The sequence below is a fragment of the Leopardus geoffroyi genome, chromosome B4, assembly GCF_018350155.1.
Source record: "Leopardus geoffroyi isolate Oge1 chromosome B4, O.geoffroyi_Oge1_pat1.0, whole genome shotgun sequence".
Taxonomy (NCBI): Eukaryota; Metazoa; Chordata; class Mammalia; order Carnivora; family Felidae; genus Leopardus; species Leopardus geoffroyi.
The window spans coordinates 101,323,515-101,330,554 of NC_059341.1; the positions used below are offsets into that span (position 1 = coordinate 101,323,515).

Here is a 7,040-nt window from a genome sequence, read left to right on the forward strand (position 1 = left end):
ATCCCTCTCTCTGCCCCTCCTCCTCCTCTATTTCTGTCTCTCTCAAAATAGATAAATAAACTCTAAAAAAATAAAAAATACCAAGTGAGTGTAAAAATTAAAGCATAAAAAAGGACATCTCTTTGCTCAAGGTAACAAATCATATGAAAATATATTGTGGCTTGGAGAATTTGGATGAATTTTAAAGAGAGTGGAGGTAAAAGTAACTATATTTTTCTGGTTGGTGTGACAGAGAATGTTGAGAGGAGAGTAACAACGTGCGTTCGCAAACAGAAAGTATCATTGGAATAATGTTAAGGGTGATAAGATTGAAACAATATTGTCTATAATAACAAAGTACCTAGTTTCTTACATGGAAACTCAGTTGATACTGTACTAGAAACACATGGGGAATATAAATAACCTGAAAATCAGATGTATGAATCAAATGGAGTAATAATACTTCATAGTTAGGAAGCATTCGCTTGTCTTCATTATCACTGTTTCTTCACATAGAATGGTGTACACAGAAAGTGCTTCTCTAGGTAGAATCCCACATGTTATAAGACAGCAGAGCAGTTATTTTGAATGTTCCTTTAATGAAAGAGGAGACGTGCTTGAAGAGAGCAGATGATCTGCTATGGCTGAAAAGGTCTTGATATCTTTTTCTAACCTTATGGTAAAAGTACCTGTTTTATATTTTTGTGCATAGGTTTGTATTTTGCCCTCCCTCATTCTCTTTTTGTTAACTAAAATGTTACCCTTATTCTTTATATACGGCTGTTTCCAAATCCTACCTTACTATTCAAACTATTTTGATGAAAAAGAAGGGTGATATTTAAATTATTTGTCAACTGGAATGATGTGGGCAATAACTAATCAAATTGATTACTAGAATAGGTACCAATTCATCAGGATGTTCTACAAACAAACGCCATAGCCATGTAGGTATGTTTTAGCTAAATATCAACCTGCCACAGAAAACCCAACCCAAACAATGTTAAGGAATTCTGGGTAATTTTTTGACACACACATCTGGGCTGTCCAAATGTGGACTGTTTTTAGACACAACAGGATCCAGGAGCACAAACAATGTTGTCTCTTTCTCTTTGTTCTTCTTTTCTCTGTATTAATTCCAGTTTTAGAAGGGCTCTTACCTTGTGGTGCAAGATGACTTATAATGGCTCCTATTTCCTTAAGAAAAATGAGTATCTCTGTTGGTTGTCTGGTAAAAGTCTTGGGACTAATTTTGAATTGACTCTGATGAGTGTCCATCTTGTGGCCAAGGGGCTGTGATACAGTAAGTACTGAGGACAGAATCCAACTCCATCCAAACCATCAGACTAAGATTGGGGGAGGAGAGTTTTTGAAGGAAAACCAGGGCTGTACCCAAAAGAAGGGGGAAAATTAGTGACCAACTGTGGATGTCTACTCCACTCTGTTTCCTTTGAGCTCTCATAAAACTTTATTACTTTAAGTATTTTTCTAAATTATCAAAGAAATACACTCTCACTTAGAAAGCTGAAAGATAGAGTAAAATATAAGAACAAAGTAAAAAAAATGACATGTTACTGAGTTAGAAATGAAGAAAAAAGTTGTAATGTCTGTAACAGCATAATTCATTGCAAATAGTGAAGTGCAGAAGAGTTAGCTTACTATGACTTAAAATCTGCCAAATTGATTTTATTCTACTCTCTAGTATCTTTAATGTTTTCCTGTGTAAACCAGATTATAGCCACAGTTTTTATTATGGCATTATAAAATAAGACCGATAATAATAAGACCAAGAATTGTTTTTCATAGTGTTACTCGAACTTAGTGTTTTTATTTATTTATTTATTTATTTATTTATTTATAAATGTTTTTCTAAATTTATTTTTGGGAGAGAGACAGAGTGTAAGCAGGGGAGGGGCAGAGAGAGAGGGAGACACAGAATCCAAAGCAGGCTTCAGGCTCTGAGCTGTCAGCACAGAGCCCGATGTGGGGCTCCAACCCACGAACTGCAAGATCACAACCTGAACCAGAGTCAGACGCTCAGTGGACTGAGCCACCCACGCTCCCCTAGTGCTATTCTTTTATTAAAAAAAAATTTTTTTTAGTGTTTATTTATTTCTGAGACAGAGCATGAGTGGGGGAGGGGCGGAGAGAGAGGGAGACACAGAATCAGAAGCAGGCTCCAGGCTCTGAGCTATCAGCACAGAGCCCGACGCAGGGCTGGAACTCACAAACCGTGAGATCATGGCCTGAGCCGAAGTTGGTCACTCAACCGACTGAGCCACCCAGGTGCCCCCCTAGTGTTATTTTTTAAATATAAGGTAGGATAAAGTATATAATTTGTATGCTGAATTATCAAGTAAATATTAAGTTACATATATACATATACATATAAAATATGTGTATATATATACATATATATACATATAAAATACACACACACACACACACACACATATATATATATATATATACACATATAAAATACACATACTACATACTTTAAATAATGTATATGTTATAAATGTGAAAGACAGGTAAGTTGCATCCAGAAAAGTTGGTTCCTAAAATTTCAAGGTGTCATTAAATCTTAGGAAATTGTAGTGCCATAATCATACATGTCTTTGAAAAAATACTTTGACCAGATAAACCTAATACTGATCCCTTTGCTAGCTCTGTTGGCCTAATACTTAACATTTTAAATTAGTGTTTTGGGGCGTTAACCCAAATGAGTGACCCTTTTTGGGATTCTTGAGTCAAAAAGTACAGCCATGACTGAACAAGAACTTTATCTTTGACAGTCCGCTACAGCACTATCTAGTAGAAATGTAATGAAACTCACAAATATGCACTACATATGTCATTTAAAAGTTTCTATTACTCACATTAAAAACAAGTGAAATTAATTGTGAGAATATATTTTCTTTAACCTAGTGTGTCCAAAGTATTATCAACATGTAATCAATATAAAACATTTTAATGACATATTTCACATTCTCTTTATCATGTTAATTTTTAAAAATCCAGCGTGGATTTTATACTTACAGCACATCTTAATTTGGACTAACTGCATTTCAAGTGCTCAATAGGCACATACGTTCACAGATCTACTAGGCAAGCGAAGAGTTATTTAGTCAATAAGCCAAGATGATAATGATGATGATAATAATAAAAATCTGAATAGAGACCTGAATTCCTAGTGCATTCCTTGACAATTTTAGTCCTCAGCCTGACTACATAAAATTGGATCGACCATGTGAAATTGGACAAGATTATCTGTTGAGGTTGTGTAAGCAGGCTACAGGGAATTTTGGCTTTACTGTAAACTATTTTCATGTATGTTACTTATACTGAATTTACACATAACTCATGTTTGTAAATTTCAGGTACCCAACATTGTTTAGCTAAACATCCTTACCCTTAATTCCAAAGCATAATGATTTAAAGTCAATACAGTCACTCACAACATACCCAGTAGCAGCAAGGGAAAGTTCAAGGTCTTGGAAGTACAACAGTAGGCTTCAAAGTGATTAGTAGGGTGTTGTTTTCCTGGTGTAATGGCATGTTATACACATTGTAATCAATAAAGGTACAGTTGGAGAAAGACTTCTGCATCTTGGCTTATTTTAAATGGCCTCTTTTAACACTTGTTTTATTTAGGTCATGAAAAAAGAATTTTAGTATAAACCAATACCCAAAAGTTGTGGCAAGAAATGAGCTTGGTTCTGAATCACTGCAAATCTGGGGAAGTATAGGGAAGATACAATAGGCACATAAGTTGGTTTTATGTTTTTTAAGAAATAAATCTAAAGCTAGTTAGGTGGATCAATTACTTAAGCAAATTTATTGGGTTGCACTGTACATATATTAAATGGAAAGAGTAAGTGGGACAGGCCTATATTTTAAACTAATGCATAAAATCAATAGGTACCAAGTAACTCTTCAACCTGACTATATTTATAATGACTTCATGTTCCACATTTACCAAAATTGTTCCTGTTCAACTGTTCCTGTTCCATTTTACCTCACTTTTGGCTTAATAAGCATATTCCATGTCTAAGATATATCTATTTCTATCTCAAAAATCAACAAACAATACCACTTAAACGTTGGGAAAAGTTTCCAAGCTAGATCCAGTGGTCATGAAATTTTCCCACATAAGGTAGAATTTGGAGCCAAGAAAAAAATATTTATGTTCAATGTCATTTTTTCTCCAAATTATCGCCATGCTTGCTTACCAGGATCTGATATGGATTTAGATTGTTATTCCTTAACTACAAGCGAGAGTACATTGATACCATTTCTGAACTGGGAAAGGTATATCACAAGTGTTGAATGAGGTATATACATGTTAGCATATATTATGAGTACTGAATACTTGCCAGGCTACCTTGAGGAAAATATTTATGACAGAATTTAGGAATGCTGAATATTGTATTGACTCACATATATTAAATCTCCACAGAAATAGAAATTCTTTGTCTTATAATTTATGGCACTTTATTGTTTTTTTCATTGTGGAAAAAGCTTTAAGAAAAAAAATGTAGTTAACAAAAAAAACTTAACAAGTCCCACCTAGCAAAGTATACCCAAAAGGAAATTACAGTACAAGTAAGTTTTAAGTCAAATCCTCACCAATTCCTACAGTATTAGTAATGAGTCTCAATTTTCAAAACTCATTTATTTTTATTTATTTTTTATTTTATTTTATTTTTTTTTTAATTTTTTTTTCAACGTTTATTTATTTTTGGGACAGAGAGAGATAGAGCATGAACGGGGGAAGGGCAGAGAGAGGGAGACACAGAATCGGAAACAGGCTCCAGGCTCTGAGCCATCAGCCCAGAGCCCGACGCGGGGCTCGAACTCACGGACCGCGAGATTGTGACCTGGCTGAAGTCGGACGCTTAACCGACTGCGCCACCCAGGCGCCCCAAAACTCATTTATTTTTAAAAGCTTAAACTTAACCTAAAAGATTTTAAAGGAAAATAAACTAGAATGAACAAACATGAGAAATGTTCATCTTTGAATTAGGGATCTAGCACCTTGAGTTGTCCAAAAAAGTATGTCTCCCCAATGTGTTCACGGCAATGTGGTGTAAAAGATCCATTCAATGTACTTAAAACCACTTTAACTCAGATAACATCACTCTGAAATACACAACCAAAATGTTACTTGAGAAAAGCTGAAAATAGTTTTAGTTTACTCGTTATCACATGCTAGAAGAAAGTTTGCATGAGAAAACACTGCAAAGGTAATTTTTTAATCCAGATTTCACAAACTCACGGTGCAAAATGGGTCCCACAGCTTCTTCTAAGAGTAATAATTGCTTTTCACTGCTTGTTGTATGCCTGTGAAAATTTGATTGCAATAGTGCAAATGTTCCTACAAAACTAATCATATCCACCCATGCTGTTCTGGCCTCAATAGCCAGCCCCATAACAGCCACTCACAGACTGGCTCTCGAGGCCACTGTAAGTAGGCTGGGCTGACACTCCCATGCCTTGCATCATCTGGCTGCTATACGCCCCATTGCTGGCCCCAGGAGTGGAATTCAGGAAAAGGTCTATGCCTGTGTTGCGTGTTGGCCTGGTCTTTGGACATACCTGCCACAGCTTTTTCGTGAGTGGCAAACTCAACATCAGCTCCGCCGGTCACGCTTCCATCAGGCCCAGTCTCAATATGCACTCTCACAGGGTTGAGCGGAGAGAAGTTGTAAGTGTCGTTCTCTGTGGGTGTGTATGGCAGCCCTCTCATGTGGACACTGTCTGTGCTACTCCCGACAGTGAACTCCCTGTCTCCATACCTGTGGTCATCCGTGCCTGAGGGACAATAGCTGAGGTCTCTCCCAAACACATCAGTGGTAAGCTGTAGCCATCGCTGAGGCCGCCGTTGTCCTCAGAGCCCCCATAGCCTACACTATAATCACCAGACCTCATCCCCTCCGGGCCCGCTTGCTTGATGATGCCAATACACCTCCTGGCTGTGCCAGGACAATCTTGGGGCCTTGGCCGCTGTATAGACATGAACTTCACAGGGGGATCCGAGTATGACCTAACTTTTTCCTGACTGCTTTTGAACACTTCAGCATACCTGCACCTTATTCTCTCCTTATGCTTCCTTAGGGCCTTCTCAGCTAACTCCTGTGAGGCAAAACTACACAAAGGCTTCCCCTCTAATCTTGCCCCTGAGGTCCACAGGCAATGTGATCCTGCTTGGCATAATTTCCAACCCTGAGAACTGAACAATTTCTTTCTTGGTGCCTCCAAATGGGGGTGCTCGAAGCCACACGAAGCCATCATTGGCGGTGTCAGCACCGTTTGGACCACGGGGCTTCAACACTCAGTCCATCTCGGTTCTGTGGTATGCTTTCCCTGTCTTTTTTAAGGGCCGTTTTTACATGGCCCTTACCACTCTCACCAAAAGCCTCACCACTCTGCCTGCCTTCTCTAGAGTAGATGAAATGAACACCTGCAGCCCCATCATGTATTGTGCAGTCAGAAAGGAAATTCTGCACATCCTCAACAGAGCAGGATCAGGGCAGGCCACGGAGCTTGACCACAAAGCCTTCACCTCCCTCGGGGCGCAGCCTCATGGACACTTGAGAGGACAGAGGTCAAATAAACTTGGATGCAGCTTTTTTGTGGCTTAAAGAACAACTCTAGGATAAGGGTGGGATGCCCACAGTTGGAGACACTTCTGGTAGGTGACAAATTGCCGAGGGGAGCAGGACTGGTCAAACAAGTGCAGTTTACAGTCAAAGAACCCTTAATTCCGCCTGACACTTGAAAACGCAGAGGGCTCCAGGAAAGTCCAGGTGCATCTCCTTCTGTTACAACCTGAAATGGAAACTCAACTGGCTGTAGGCAGAGGTTTTATAGGAAGGTTGAAACTGAGCTTTTAAGCTTGCAGCCCTCGGCCGCCAGGGGCGCATCTGAGCAATGTGTCTGTGGGAAGCACAGTGAAGGTCACAGGCACTGACAGGTGCAGGAGGAGCTCACTGAAATAGGCTGACAGCAGGCTTGTGGCACTTTCTGAATGAGAAGATGAAAAGCAAGAATCGTCATCA

The 7,040-nt window shown here is 38.8% G+C and overlaps 1 pseudogene; it reads right to left on the reverse strand.

Annotated features, from left to right (window-relative positions):
- Positions 1 to 4,918: 4,918 nt before the first annotated feature.
- Positions 4,919 to 6,700, reverse strand: LOC123590813 (annotated as a pseudogene).
- Between the last annotated feature and the right edge of the window lie 340 nt (positions 6,701 to 7,040).